Source organism: Aplidium turbinatum, chromosome 4 (assembly GCF_918807975.1).
Source record: "Aplidium turbinatum chromosome 4, kaAplTurb1.1, whole genome shotgun sequence".
NCBI classification, from domain to species: domain Eukaryota; kingdom Metazoa; phylum Chordata; class Ascidiacea; order Aplousobranchia; family Polyclinidae; genus Aplidium; species Aplidium turbinatum.
The window spans coordinates 19,714,250-19,730,945 of record NC_137475.1 but is presented as its reverse complement, the minus strand read 5'-3'; positions in this window follow the sequence as shown (position 1 = coordinate 19,730,945).

Genomic DNA, 16,696 nt, shown 5'->3' with positions numbered 1-16,696 from the left:
AAAGTGAACATTATCGAAAAAAAATTGTCTTTTCAAAAAAATTTTTCAAAAATTTTTCTAAGACATTTCATACAGTAAAAAATAATTTTTTTTTGGGAAACTATCTAATTCTTTTAGTTTGGAACTAACGTCATTGAAAATTGTCTAAGAAAGTTTTGTTACGTACTAAAAGTGAACATCATTGAAAAAAACTTGTCTTTTCAAAAAACTTTTTCCAAGACATTTCATACCGTGAAAAATAATTTTTTTTTGCGAAACTATCTAATTCTTTTAGTTTGGAACTAACGTCATTAAAAATTGTCTAAGAAAGTTTTGTTACGTACTAAAAGTGAACATCATTGAAAAAAACTTGTCTTTTCAAAAAACTATTTCCAAGACATTTCATACAGTGAAAAATAATTTTTTTTTGCGAAACTATCTAATTCTTTTAGTTTGGAACTAACGTCATTAAAAATTGTCTAAGAAAGTTTTTTTACGTACTAAAAGTGAACATTATTGAAAAAAAATTGTCTTTTCAAAAAAATTTTTCAAAAACTTTTCTAAGACATTTCATAGAGTGAAAAATAATTTTTTTTTGCGAAACTATCTAATTCTTTTAGTTTGGAACTAACGTCATTAAAAATTGTCTAAGAAAGTTTTGTTACGTACTAAAAGTGAACATTATTGAAAAAAAATTGTCTTTTCAAAAAACTTTTTCCAAGACATTTCATACAGTGAAAAATAATTTTTTTTTTGCGAAACTATCTAATTTTTTTAGTTTGGAACTAACGTCATTAAAAATTGTCTAAGAAAGTTTATTTACGTACTAAAAGTGAACATTATTGAAAAAAAATTGAATTTTTAAAAAAATTTTTCCAAGACATTTCATACAGTGAAAAATAATTTTTTTTGCGAAACTATCTAATTCTTTTTGTTTGGAACTAACGTCATTAAAAATTGTCTAAGAAAGTTTTTTTACGTACTAAAAGTGAACATTATCGAAAAAAATTTGTGTTTTCAAAAAAATTTTTCAAAAACTTTTCTAAGACATTTCATACAGTGAAAAATAATTTTTTTTTGCGAAACTATCTAATTCTTTTAGTTTGGAACTAATGTCATTAAAAATTGTCTAAGAAAGTTTTTTTACGTACCAATAGTGAACATTATTGAAAAAAAAATGTTTTTTCAAAAAAATTTTTCAAAAATTTTCTAAAACATTTCATACAGTGAAAAATAATTTTTTTTTGCGAAACAATCTAATTCTTTTAGTTTGGAACTAACGTCATTAAAAATTGTCTAAGAAAGTTTTTTTACGTACTAAAGTGAACATTATTGAAAAAAATTGTCTTTTTCAAAAGTTTTTCAAAAACTTTTCCAAGACATTTCATGCATTAAAAAATAATTTTTTTCTGCGAAACTATCTAATTCTTTTAGTTTGGAACTAACGTTATTAAAAATTGTCTAAGAAAGTTTATTTACGAACTAAAAGTGAACATTATTGAAAAAAAATTGTCTTTTCAAAAAAATTTTTCAAAAATTTTTCTAAGACATTTCATACAGTAAAAAATAAATTTTTTTTGGCAAACTATCTAATTCTTTTAGTTTGGAACTAACGTCATTAAAAATTGTCTAAGAAAGTTTATTTACGTACTAAAAGTGAACATTATTGAAAAAAAATTGTCTTTTCAAAAAAATTTTTCTAAGACATTTCATACAGTGAAAAATAATTTTTTTTTGCGAAACTATCTAATTCTTTTAGTTTGGAACTAACATCATTAAAAATTGTCTAAGAAAGTTTATTTACGTACTAAAAGTGAACATTATTGAAAAAAAATTGTCTTTTCAAAAAAATTTTTCAGAAATTTTTCTAAGACATTTCATACAGTGAAAAATATTTTTTTTTTGCGAAACTATCTAATTCTTTTAGTTTGGAACTAACGTCATTAAAAATTGTCTAAGAAAGTTTATTTACGTACTAAAAGTGAACATTATTGAAAAAAAATTGTCTTTTCAAAGAAATTTTTCAGAAGTTTTTCTAAGACATTTCATACAGTGAAAAATAATTTTTTTTTGCGAAACTATCTAATTCTTTTAGTTTGGAACTAACGTCATTAAAAATTGTCTAAGAAAGTTTATTTACGTACTAAAAGTGAACATTATTGAAAAAAAATTGTCTTTTCAAAAAAACTTTTTCAAAAATTTTTCAAAAACATTTCATACAGTAAAAAATAATTTTTTTTTGCGAAACTATCTAATTCTTTTAGTTTGGAACGAACGTCATTAAAAATTGTCTAAGAAAGTTTTGTTACGTACTAAAAGTGAACATTATTGAAAAAAAATTGTCTTTTTAAAAAAATTTTTCAAAACCATTTCATACAGTGAAAAACTTTTTTTTTTTGGAAAACTATCTAATTCTTTTAGTTTGGAACTAACGTCATTAAAAATTGTCTAAGAAAGTTTTTTTACGTACTAAAAGTGAACATTATTGAAAAAAAATTGTCTTATCAAAGAAATTTTTCAGAAATTTTTCTAAGACATTTCATACAGTGAAAAATAATTTTTTTTTGCGAAACTATCTAATTCTTTTAGTTTGGAACTAACGTCATTAAAAATTGTCTAAGAAAGTTTATTTACGTACTAAAAGTGAACATTATTGAAAAAAATTGTCTTTTCAAAAAAATTTTTCAAAAATTTTTCAAGGACATTTCATACAGTGAAAAATAATTTTTTTTTGCGAAACTATCTAATTCTTTTAGTTTGGAACTAACGTCATTAAAAATTGTCTAACGAAGTTTTGTAACGTACTAAAAGTGAACATTATTGAAAAAAAATTGTCTTTTCAAAAAAATTTTTTAAAAACATTTCATACAGTGAAAAACTTTTTTTTTTTGCAAAACTATCTAATTCTTTTAGTTTGGAACTAACGTCATTAAAAATTGTCTAAGAAAGTTTTTTTACGTACTAAAAGTGAACATTATCGAAAAAAAATTGTGTTTTCAAAAAAATTTTTCAAAAGTTTTTCTAAGACATTTCATACAGTGAAAAATAAATTTTTTTTGCGAAACTATCTAATTCCTTTAGTTTGGAACTAACGTCATTAAAAATTGTCTAAGAAAGTTCTTTTACGTACTAAAAGTGAACAATATTGAAAAAAAATTGTCTTTTCAAAGAAATTTTTCAGAAATTTTTCTAAGACACTTCATACAGTGAAAAATAATTTTTTTTTGCGAAACTATCTAATTCTTTTAGTTTGGAACTAACATCATTAAAAATTGTCTAAGAAAGTTTATTTACGTACTAAAAGTGAACATTATTGAAAAAAAATTGTCTTTTCAAAGAAACTTTTCAGAAATTTTTCTAAGACATTTCATACAGTGAAAAATAATTTTTTTTTGCGAATCTATCTTATTCTTTTAGTTTGGAACTAACGTCATTAAAAATTGTCTAAGAAAGTTTATTTACGTACTAAAAGTGAACATTATTGAAAAAAAATTGTCTTTTCAAAGAAATTTTTCAGAAATTTTTCTAAGACATTTCATAGAGTGAAAAATAATTTTTTTTTGCGAAACTATCTAATTCTTTTAGTTTGGAACCAACGTCATTAAAAATTGTCTAAGAAAGTTTATTTACGTACTAAAAGTGAACATTATTGAAAAAAAATTGTCTTTTCAAAGAAATTTTTCAGAAGTTTTTCTAAGACATTTCATACGGTGAAAAATAATTTTTTTTTGCGAAACTATCTAATTCTTTTAGTTTGGAACTAACGTCATTAAAAATTGTCTAAGAAAGTTTATTTACGTACTAAAAGTGAACATTATTGAAAAAAAATTGTCTTTTCAAAAAAATTTTTCAAAAATTTTTCATAAACATTTCATACAGTAAAAAATAATTTTTTTTTGCGAAACTATCTAATTCTTTTAGTTTGGAACGAACGTCATTAAAAATTGTCTAAGAAAGTTTTGTTACGTACTAAAAGTGAACATTATTGAAAAAAAATTGTCTTTTTAAAAAAATTTTTCAAAACCATTTCATACAGTGAAAAACTTTTTTTTTTTGGAAAACTATCTAATTCTTTTAGTTTGGAACTAACGTCATTAAAAATTGCCAAAGAAAGTTTATTTACGTACTAAAAGTGAACATTATTGAAAAAAAATTGTGTTTTCAAAAAAATTTTTCAAAAGCTTTTCTAAGACATTTCATACAGTGAAAAATAATTTTTTTTGTGAAACTATCCAATTCTTTTAGTTTGGAACTAACGTCATTAAAAATTGTCTAAGAAAGTTTTTTTACGTACTAAAAGTGAACATTATTGAAAAAAAAAATGTCTTTTTAAAAAAATTTTTTCAAGACATTTCATACAGTGAAAAATAATTTTTTCTTGCGAAACTATCTAATTCTTTTTGTTTGGAACTAACGTCATTAAAAATTGTCTAATAAAGTTTTTTTACGTACTAAAAGTGAACATTATAGAAAAAAAATTGTGTTTTCAAACAAATTTTTCAAAATTTTTTCTTAGACATTTCCTACAGTGAAAAATAATTTTTTTTTGCGAAACTATCTAATTCTTTTAGTTTGGAACTAACGTCATTAAAAATCATCTAAGGAAGTTTTGTTACGTACTAAAAGTGAACATTATTGAAAAAAAATTGTCTTTTCAAATAAATTTTTCCAAGACATTTCATATTGTGCAAAATAATTTTTTTTTGCGAAACTATCTAATTCTTTTAGTTTGGAACTAACGTCATTAAAAATTGTCTAAGAAAGTTTTTTTACGTACTAAAAGTGAACATTATTAAAAAAAAATTGCCTTTTCAAAAAAATTTTTCAAAAACTTTTCTAAGACATTTCATACAGTGAAAAATAATTTTTTTTTGCGAAACTATCTAATTCTTTTAGTTTGGAACTAACGTCATTAAAAATTGTCTAAGAAAGTTTTGTTACGTACTAAAAGTGAACATCATTGAAAAAAACTTGTCTTTTCAAAAAACTATTTCCAAGACATTTCATACAGTGAAAAATAATTTTTTTTTGCGAAACTATCTAATTCCTTTAGTTTGGAACTAACGTCATTAAAAATTGTCTAAGAAAGTTTTTTTACGTACTAAAAGTGAACATTATTGAAAAAAAATTGTCTTTTCAAAAAAATTTTTCAAAAACTTTTCTAAGACATTTCATACAGTGAAAAATAATTTTTTTTTGCGAAACTATCTAATTCTTTTAGTTTGGAACTAACGTCATTAAAAATTGTCTAAGGAAGTTTTGTTACGTACTAAAAGTGAACATTATTGAAAAAAAATTGTCTTTTCAAAAAACTTTTTCCAAGACATTTCATACAGTGAAAAATAATTTTTTTTTTGCGAAACTATCTAATTTTTTTAGTTTGGAACTAACGTCATTAAAAATTGTCTAAGAAAGTTTATTTACGTACTAAAAGTGAACATTATTGAAAAAAAATTGAATTTTTAAAAAAATTTTTCCAAGACATTTCATACAGTGAAAAATAATTTTTTTTGCGAAACTATCTAATTCTTTTTGTTTGGAACTAACGTCATTAAAAATTGTCTAAGAAAGTTTTTTTACGTACTAAAAGTGAACATTATCGAAAAAAATTTGTGTTTTCAAAAAAATTTTTCAAAAACTTTTCTAAGACATTTCATACAGTGAAAAATAATTTTTTTTTGCGAAACTATCTAATTCTTTTAGTTTGGAACTAATGTCATTAAAAATTGTCTAAGAAAGTTTTTTTACGAACCAATAGTGAACATTATTGAAAAAAAATTGTCTTTTCAAAAAAATTTTTCAAAAAATTTCTAAAACATTTCATACAGTGAAAAATAATTTTTTTTTGCGAAACAATCTAATTCTTTTAGTTTGAAACTAACGTCATTAAAAATTGTCTAAGAAAGTTTTTTTACGTACTAAAGTGAACATTATTGAAAAAAATTGTCTTTTTCAAAAGTTTTTCAAAAACTTTTCCAAGACATTTCATGCATTAAAAAATAATTTTTTTCTGCGAAACTATCTAATTCTTTTAGTTTGGAACTAACGTCATTAAAAATTGTCTAAGAAAGTTTTTTTACGTACTAAAAGTGAAATACAGTGAAAAATAATTTTTTTTTGCGAAACTATCTAATTCTTTTAGTTTGGAACTAACGTCATTAAAAATCATCTAAGGAAGTTTTGTTACGTACTAAAAGTGAACATTATTGAAAAAAAATTGTCTTTTCAAAAAAATTTTTCCAAGACATTTCATACTGTGCAAAATAATTTTTTTTTGCGAAACTATCTAATTCTTTTAGTTTGGAACTAACGTCATTAAAAATTGTCTAAGAAAGTTTTGTTACGTACTAAAAGTGAACATTATTAAAAAAAAATTGCCTTTTCAAAAAATTTTTCAAAAACTTTTCTAAGACATTTCATACAGTGAAAAATAATTTTTTTTTGCGAAACAATCTAATTCTTTTAGTTTGGAACTAATGTCATTAAAAATTGTCTAAGAAAGTTTTTTTACGTACCAATAGTGAACATTATTGAAAAAAAATTGTCTTTTTCAAAAGTTTCTCAAAAACTTTTTCAAGACATTTCATGCAGTAAAAAATAATTTTTTTTGCAAAACTCTCTAATTCTTTTAGTTTGGAACTAACGTCATTAAAAATTGTCTAAGAAAGTTTATTTACGAACTAAAAGTGAACATTATCGAAAAAAAATTGTCTTTTCAAAAAAATTTTTCAAAAATTTTTCTAAGACATTTCATACAGTAAAAAATAATTTTTTTTTGGGAAACTATCTAATTCTTTTAGTTTGGAACTAACGTCATTGAAAATTGTCTAAGAAAGTTTTGTTACGTACTAAAAGTGAACATCATTGAAAAAAACTTGTCTTTTCAAAAAACTTTTTCCAAGACATTTCATACCGTGAAAAATAATTTTTTTTTGCGAAACTATCTAATTCTTTTAGTTTGGAACTAACGTCATTAAAAATTGTCTAAGAAAGTTTTGTTACGTACTAAAAGTGAACATCATTGAAAAAAACTTGTCTTTTCAAAAAACTATTTCCAAGACATTTCATACAGTGAAAAATAATTTTTTTTTGCGAAACTATCTAATTCTTTTAGTTTGGAACTAACGTCATTAAAAATTGTCTAAGAAAGTTTTTTTACGTACTAAAAGTGAACATTATTGAAAAAAAATTGTCTTTTCAAAAAAATTTTTCAAAAACTTTTCTAAGACATTTCATAGAGTGAAAAATAATTTTTTTTTGCGAAACTATCTAATTCTTTTAGTTTGGAACTAACGTCATTAAAAATTGTCTAAGGAAGTTTTGTTACGTACTAAAAGTGAACATTATTGAAAAAAAATTGTCTTTTCAAAAAACTTTTTCCAAGACATTTCATACAGTGAAAAATAATTTTTTTTTTGCGAAACTATCTAATTTTTTTAGTTTGGAACTAACGTCATTAAAAATTGTCTAAGAAAGTTTATTTACGTACTAAAAGTGAACATTATTGAAAAAAAATTGAATTTTTAAAAAAATTTTTCCAAGACACTTCATACAGTGAAAAATAATTTTTTTTGCGAAACTATCTAATTCTTTTTGTTTGGAACTAACGTCATTAAAAATTGTCTAAGAAAGTTTTTTTACGTACTAAAAGTGAACATTATCGAAAAAAATTTGTGTTTTCAAAAAAATTTTTCAAAAACTTTTCTAAGACATTTCATACAGTGAAAAATAATTTTTTTTTGCGAAACTATCTAATTCTTTTAGTTTGGAACTAACGTCATTAAAAATTGTCTAAGAAAGTTTATTTACGTACTAAAAGTGAACATTATTGAAAAAAAATTGTCTTTTCAAAAAAATTTTTCTAAGACATTTCATACAGTGAAAAATAATTTTTTTTTGCGAAACTATCTAATTCTTTTAGTTTGGAACTAACATCATTAAAAATTGTCTAAGAAAGTTTATTTACGTACTAAAAGTGAACATTATTGAAAAAAAATTGTCTTTTCAAAAAAATTTTTCAGAAATTTTTCTAAGACATTTCATACAGTGAAAAATATTTTTTTTTTGCGAAACTATCTAATTCTTTTAGTTTGGAACTAACGTCATTAAAAATTGTCTAAGAAAGTTTATTTACGTACTAAAAGTGAACATTATTGAAAAAAAATTGTCTTTTCAAAGAAATTTTTCAGAAATTTTTCTAAGACATTTCATAGAGTGAAAAATAATTTTTTTTTGCGAAACTATCTAATTCTTTTAGTTTGGAACTAACGTCATTAAAAATTGTCTAAGAAAGTTTATTTACGTACCAAAAGTGAACATTATTGAAAAAAAATTGTCTTTTCAAAGAAATTTTTCAGAAGTTTTTCTAAGACATTTCATACAGTGAAAAATAATTTTTTTTTGCGAAACTATCTAATTCTTTTAGTTTGGAACTAACGTCATTAAAAATTGTCTAAGAAAGTTTATTTACGTACTAAAAGTGAACATTATTGAAAAAAAATTGTCTTTTCAAAAAAATTTTTCAAAAATTTTTCAAAAACATTTCATACAGTAAAAAATAATTTTTTTTTGCGAAACTATCTAATTCTTTTAGTTTGGAACGAACGTCATTAAAAATTGTCTAAGAAAGTTTTGTTACGTACTAAAAGTGAACATTATTGAAAAAAAATTGTCTTTTTAAAAAAATTTTTCAAAACCATTTCATACAGTGAAAAACTTTTTTTTTTTGGAAAACTATCTAATTCTTTTAGTTTGGAACTAACGTCATTAAAAATTGTCTAAGAAAGTTTTTTTACGTACTAAAAGTGAACATTATTGAAAAAAAATTGTCTTATCAAAGAAATTTTTCAGAAATTTTTCTAAGACATTTCATACAGTGAAAAATAATTTTTTTTTGCGAAACTATCTAATTCTTTTAGTTTGGAACTAACGTCATTAAAAATTGTCTAAGAAAGTTTATTTACGTACTAAAAGTGAACATTATTGAAAAAAAATTGTCTTTTCAAAAAAATTTTTCAAAAATTTTTCAAGGACATTTCATACAGTGAAAAATAATTTTTTTTTGCGAAACTATCTAATTCTTTTAGTTTGGAACTAACGTCATTAAAAATTGTCTAACGAAGTTTTGTAACGTACTAAAAGTGAACATTATTGAAAAAAAATTGTCTTTTCAAAAAAATTTTTTAAAAACATTTCATACAGTGAAAAACTTTTTTTTTTTGCAAAACTATCTAATTCTTTTAGTTTGGAACTAACGTCATTAAAAATTGTCTAAGAAAGTTTTTTTACGTACTAAAAGTGAACATTATCGAAAAAAAATTGTGTTTTCAAAAAAATTTTTCAAAAGTTTTTCTAAGACATTTCATACAGTGAAAAATAAATTTTTTTTGCGAAACTATCTAATTCCTTTAGTTTGGAACTAACGTCATTAAAAATTGTCTAAGAAAGTTCTTTTACGTACTAAAAGTGAACAATATTGAAAAAAAATTGTCTTTTCAAAGAAATTTTTCAGAAATTTTTCTAAGACATTTCATACAGTGAAAAATAATTTTTTTTTGCGAAACTATCTAATTCTTTTAGTTTGGAACTAACATCATTAAAAATTGTCTAAGAAAGTTTATTTACGTACTAAAAGTGAACATTATTGAAAAAAAATTGTCTTTTCAAAGAAACTTTTCAGAAATTTTTCTAAGACATTTCATACAGTGAAAAATAATTTTTTTTTGCGAATCTATCTTATTCTTTTAGTTTGGAACTAACGTCATTAAAAATTGTCTAAGAAAGTTTATTTACGTACTAAAAGTGAACATTATTGAAAAAAAATTGTCTTTTCAAAGAAATTTTTCAGAAATTTTTCTAAGACATTTCATAGAGTGAAAAATAATTTTTTTTTGCGAAACTATCTAATTCTTTTAGTTTGGAACCAACGTCATTAAAAATTGTCTAAGAAAGTTTATTTACGTACTAAAAGTGAACATTATTGAAAAAAAATTGTCTTTTCAAAGAAATTTTTCAGAAGTTTTTCTAAGACATTTCATACGGTGAAAAATAATTTTTTTTTGCGAAACTATCTAATTCTTTTAGTTTGGAACTAACGTCATTAAAAATTGTCTAAGAAAGTTTATTTACGTACTAAAAGTGAACATTATTGAAAAAAAATTGTCTTTTCAAAAAAATTTTTCAAAAATTTTTCATAAACATTTCATACAGTAAAAAATAATTTTTTTTTGCGAAACTATCTAATTCTTTTAGTTTGGAACGAACGTCATTAAAAATTGTCTAAGAAAGTTTTGTTACGTACTAAAAGTGAACATTATTGAAAAAAAATTGTCTTTTTAAAAAAATTTTTCAAAACCATTTCATACAGTGAAAAACTTTTTTTTTTTGGAAAACTATCTAATTCTTTTAGTTTGGAACTAACGTCATTAAAAATTGCCAAAGAAAGTTTATTTACGTACTAAAAGTGAACATTATTGAAAAAAAATTGTGTTTTCAAAAAAATTTTTCAAAAGCTTTTCTAAGACATTTCATACAGTGAAAAATAATTTTTTTTGTGAAACTATCCAATTCTTTTAGTTTGGAACTAACGTCATTAAAAATTGTCTAAGAAAGTTTTTTTACGTACTAAAAGTGAACATTATTGAAAAAAAAAATGTCTTTTTAAAAAAATTTTTCCAAGACATTTCATACAGTGAAAAATAATTTTTTCTTGCGAAACTATCTAATTCTTTTTGTTTGGAACTAACGTCATTAAAAATTGTCTAATAAAGTTTTTTTACGTACTAAAAGTGAACATTATCGAAAAAAAATTGTGTTTTCAAACAAATTTTTCAAAATTTTTTCTTAAGACATTTCATACAGTGAAAAATAATTTTTTTTTGCGAAACTATCTAATTCTTTTAGTTTGGAACTAACGTCATTAAAAATCATCTAAGGAAGTTTTGTTACGTACTAAAAGTGAACATTATTGAAAAAAACTTGTCTTTTCAAAAAAATTTTTCCAAGACATTTCATATTGTGCAAAATAATTTTTTTTTGCGAAACTATCTAATTCTTTTAGTTTGGAACTAACGTCATTAAAAATTGTCTAAGAAAGTTTTTTTACGTACTAAAAGTGAACATTATTAAAAAAAAATTGCCTTTTCAAAAAAATTTTTCAAAAACTTTTCTAAGACATTTCATACAGTGAAAAATAATTTTTTTTTGCGAAACTATCTAATTCTTTTAGTTTGGAACTAACGTCATTAAAAATTGTCTAAGAAAGTTTTGTTACGTACTAAAAGTGAACATCATTGAAAAAAACTTGTCTTTTCAAAAAACTATTTCCAAGACATTTCATACAGTGAAAAATAATTTTTTTTTGCGAAACTATCTAATTCTTTTAGTTTGGAACTAACGTCATTAAAAATTGTCTAAGAAAGTTTTTTTACGAACAAAAAGTGAACATCATTGAAAAAAAATTGTCTTTTCAAAAAAATTTTTCAAAAACTTTTCTAAGACATTTCATACAGTGAAAAATAATTTTTTTTGCGAAACTATCTAATTCTTTTAGTTTGGAACTAACGTCATTAAAAATTGTCTAAGGAAGTTTTGTTACGTACTAAAAGTGAACATTATTGAAAAAAAATTGTCTTTTCAAAAAACTTTTTCCAAGACATTTCATACAGTGAAAAATAATTTTTTTTTTGCGAAACTATCTAATTTTTTTAGTTTGGAACTAACGTCATTAAAAATTGTCTAAGAAAGTTTATTTACGTACTAAAAGTGAACATTATTGAAAAAAAATTGAATTTTTAAAAAAATTTTTCCAAGACATTTCATACAGTGAAAAATAATTTTTTTTGCGAAACTATCTAATTCTTTTTGTTTGGAACTAACGTCATTAAAAATTGTCTAAGAAAGTTTTTTTACGTACTAAAAGTGAACATTATCGAAAAAAATTTGTGTTTTCAAAAAAATTTTTCAAAAACTTTTCTAAGACATTTCATACAGTGAAAAATAATTTTTTTTTGCGAAACTATCTAATTCTTTTAGTTTGGAACTAATGTCATTAAAAATTGTCTAAGAAAGTTTTTTTACGAACCAATAGTGAACATTATTGAAAAAAAATTGTCTTTTCAAAAAAATTTTTCAAAAAATTTCTAAAACATTTCATACAGTGAAAAATAATTTTTTTTTGCGAAACAATCTAATTCTTTTAGTTTGAAACTAACGTCATTAAAAATTGTCTAAGAAAGTTTTTTTACGTACTAAAGTGAACATTATTGAAAAAAATTGTCTTTTTCAAAAGTTTTTCAAAAACTTTTCCAAGACATTTCATGCATTAAAAAATAATTTTTTTCTGCGAAACTATCTAATTCTTTTAGTTTGGAACTAACGTCATTAAAAATTGTCTAAGAAAGTTTATTTACGAACTAAAAGTGAACATTATTGAAAAAAAATTGTCTTTTCAAAAAAATTTTTCAAAAATTTTTCTAAGACATTTCATACAGTAAAAAATAAATTTTTTTTGGCAAACTATCTAATTCTTTTAGTTTGGAACTAACGTCATTAAAAATTGTCTAAGAAAGTTTATTTACGTACTAAAAGTGAACATTATTGAAAAAAAATTGTCTTTTCAAAAAAATTTTTCTAAGACATTTCATACAGTGAAAAATAATTTTTTTTTGCGAAACTATCTAATTCTTTTAGTTTGGAACTAACATCATTAAAAATTGTCTAAGAAAGTTTATTTACGTACTAAAAGTGAACATTATTGAAAAAAAATTGTCTTTTCAAAGAAATTTTTCAGAAATTTTTCTAAGACATTTCATACAGTGAAAAATAATTTTTTTTTGCGAAACTATCTAATTCTTTTAGTTTGGAACTAACGTCATTAAAAATTGTCTAAGAAAGTTTATTTACGTACTAAAAGTGAACATTATTGAAAAAAAATTGTCTTTTCAAAGAAATTTTTCAGAAATTTTTCTAAGACATTTCATACAGTGAAAAATAATTTTTTTTTGCGAAACTATCTAATTCTTTTAGTTTGGAACTAACGTCATTAAAAATTGTCTAAGAAAGTTTGTTTACGTACTAAAAGTGAACATCATTGAAAAAAACTTGTCTTTTCAAAAAACTTTTTTCAAGACATTTCATACCGTGAAAAATAATTTTTTTTTGCGAAACTATCTAATTCTTTTAGTTTGGAACTAACGTCATTAAAAATTGTCTAAGAAAGTTTTGTTACGTACTAAAAGTGAACATCATTGAAAAAAACTTGTCTTTTCAAAAAACTATTTCCAAGACATTTCATACAGTGAAAAATAATTTTTTTTTGCGAAACTATCTAATTCTTTTAGTTTGGAACTAACGTCATTAAAAATTGTCTAAGAAAGTTTTTTTACGTACTAAAAGTGAACATTATTGAAAAAAAATTGTCTTTTCAAAAAAATTTTTCAAAAACTTTTCTAAGACATTTCATACAGTGAAAAATAATTTTTTTTTGCGAAACTATCTAATTCTTTTAGTTTGGAACTAACGTCATTAAAAATTGTCTAAGGAAGTTTTGTTACGTACTAAAAGTGAACATTATTGAAAAAAAATTGTCTTTTCAAAAAACTTTTTCCAAGACATTTCATACAGTGAAAAATAATTTTTTTTTTGCGAAACTATCTAATTTTTTTAGTTTGGAACTAACGTCATTAAAAATTGTCTAAGAAAGTTTATTTACGTACTAAAAGTGAACATTATTGAAAAAAAATTGAATTTTTAAAAAAATTTTTCCAAGACATTTCATACAGTGAAAAATAATTTTTTTTGCGAAACTATCTAATTCTTTTTGTTTGGAACTAACGTCATTAAAAATTGTCTAAGAAAGTTTTTTTACGTACTAAAAGTGAACATTATCGAAAAAAATTTGTGTTTTCAAAAAAATTTTTCAAAAACTTTTCTAAGACATTTCATACAGTGAAAAATAATTTTTTTTTGCGAAACTATCTAATTCTTCTAGTTTGGAACTAATGTCATTAAAAATTGTCTAAGAAAGTTTTTTTACGTACCAATAGTGAACATTATTGAAAAAAAATTGTTTTTTCAAAAAAATTTTTCAAAAATTTTCTAAAACATTTCATACAGTGAAAAATAATTTTTTTTTGCGAAACAATCTAATTCTTTTAGGTTGAAACTAACGTCATTAAAAATTGTCTAAGAAAGTTTTGTTACGTACTAAAAGTGAACATCATTGAAAAAAACTTGTCTTTTCAAAAAACTTTTTCCAAGACATTTCATACAGTAAAAAATAAATTTTTTTTGGCAAACTATCTAATTCTTTTAGTTTGGAACTAACGTCATTAAAAATTGTCTAAGAAAGTTTATTTACGTACTAAAAGTGAACATTATTGAAAAAAAATTGTCTTTTCAAAAAAATTTTTCTAAGACATTTCATACAGTGAAAAATATTTTTTTTTTGCGAAACTATCTAATTCTTTTAGTTTGGAACTAACGTCATTAAAAATTGTCTAAGAAAGTTTATTTACGTACTAAAAGTGAACATTATTGAAAAAAAATTGTCTTTTCAAAAAAATTTTTCAAAAATTTTTCAAGGACATTTCATACAGTGAAAAATAATTTTTTTTTGCGAAACTATCTAATTCTTTTAGTTTGGAACTAACGTCATTAAAAATTGTCTAACGAAGTTTTGTAACGTACTAAAAGTGAACATTATTGAAAAAAAATTGTCTTTTCAAAAAAATTTTTTAAAAACATTTCATACAGTGAAAAACTTTTTTTTTTTGCAAAACTATCTAATTCTTTTAGTTTGGAACTAACGTCATTAAAAATTGTCTAAGAAAGTTTTTTTACGTACTAAAAGTGAACATTATCGAAAAAAAATTGTGTTTTCAAAAAAATTTTTCAAAAGTTTTTCTAAGACATTTCATACAGTGAAAAATAAATTTTTTTTGCGAAACTATCTAATTCCTTTAGTTTGGAACTAACGTCATTAAAAATTGTCTTAGAAAGTTCTTTTACGTACTAAAAGTGAACAATATTGAAAAAAAATTGTCTTTTCAAAGAAATTTTTCAGAAATTTTTCTAAGACATTTCATACAGTGAAAAATAATTTTTTTTTGCGAAACTATCTAATTCTTTTAGTTTGGAACTAACATCATTAAAAATTGTCTAAGAAAGTTTATTTACGTACTAAAAGTGAACATTATTGAAAAAAAATTGTCTTTTCAAAGAAACTTTTCAGAAATTTTTCTAAGACATTTCATACAGTGAAAAATAATTTTTTTTTGCGAATCTATCTTATTCTTTTAGTTTGGAACTAACGTCATTAAAAATTGTCTAAGAAAGTTTATTTACGTACTAAAAGTGAACATTATTGAAAAAAAATTGTCTTTTCAAAGAAATTTTTCAGAAATTTTTCTAAGACATTTCATAGAGTGAAAAATAATTTTTTTTTGCGAAACTATCTAATTCTTTTAGTTTGGAACCAACGTCATTAAAAATTGTCTAAGAAAGTTTATTTACGTACTAAAAGTGAACATTATTGAAAAAAAATTGTCTTTTCAAAGAAATTTTTCAGAAGTTTTTCTAAGACATTTCATACGGTGAAAAATAATTTTTTTTTGCGAAACTATCTAATTCTTTTAGTTTGGAACTAACGTCATTAAAAATTGTCTAAGAAAGTTTATTTACGTACTAAAAGTGAACATTATTGAAAAAAAATTGTCTTTTCAAAAAAATTTTTCAAAAATTTTTCATAAACATTTCATACAGTAAAAAATAATTTTTTTTTGCGAAACTATCTAATTCTTTTAGTTTGGAACGAACGTCATTAAAAATTGTCTAAGAAAGTTTTGTTACGTACTAAAAGTGAACATTATTGAAAAAAAATTGTCTTTTTAAAAAAATTTTTCAAAACCATTTCATACAGTGAAAAACTTTTTTTTTTTGGAAAACTATCTAATTCTTTTAGTTTGGAACTAACGTCATTAAAAATTGCCAAAGAAAGTTTATTTACGTACTAAAAGTGAACATTATTGAAAAAAAATTGTGTTTTCAAAAAAATTTTTCAAAAGCTTTTCTAAGACATTTCATACAGTGAAAAATAATTTTTTTTGTGAAACTATCCAATTCTTTTAGTTTGGAACTAACGTCATTAAAAATTGTCTAAGAAAGTTTTTTTACGTACTAAAAGTGAACATTATTGAAAAAAAAAATGTCTTTTTAAAAAAATTTTTCCAAGACATTTCATACAGTGAAAAATAATTTTTTCTTGCGAAACTATCTAATTCTTTTTGTTTGGAACTAACGTCATTAAAAATTGTCTAATAAAGTTTTTTTACGTACTAAAAGTGAACATTATCGAAAAAAAATTGTGTTTTCAAACAAATTTTTCAAAATTTTTTCTTAGACATTTCATACAGTGAAAAATAATTTTTTTTTGCGAAACTATCTAATTCTTTTAGTTTGGAACTAACGTCATTAAAAATCATCTAAGGAAGTTTTGTTACGTACTAAAAGTGAACATTATTGAAAAAAACTTGTCTTTTCAAAAAAATTTTTCCAAGACATTTCATATTGTGCAAAATAATTTTTTTTTGCGAAACTATCTAATTCTTTTAGTTTGGAACTAACGTCATTAAAAATTGTCTAAGAAAGTTTTTTTACGTACTAAAAGTGAACATTATTAAAAAAAAATTGCCTTTTCAAAAAAATTTTTCAAAAACTT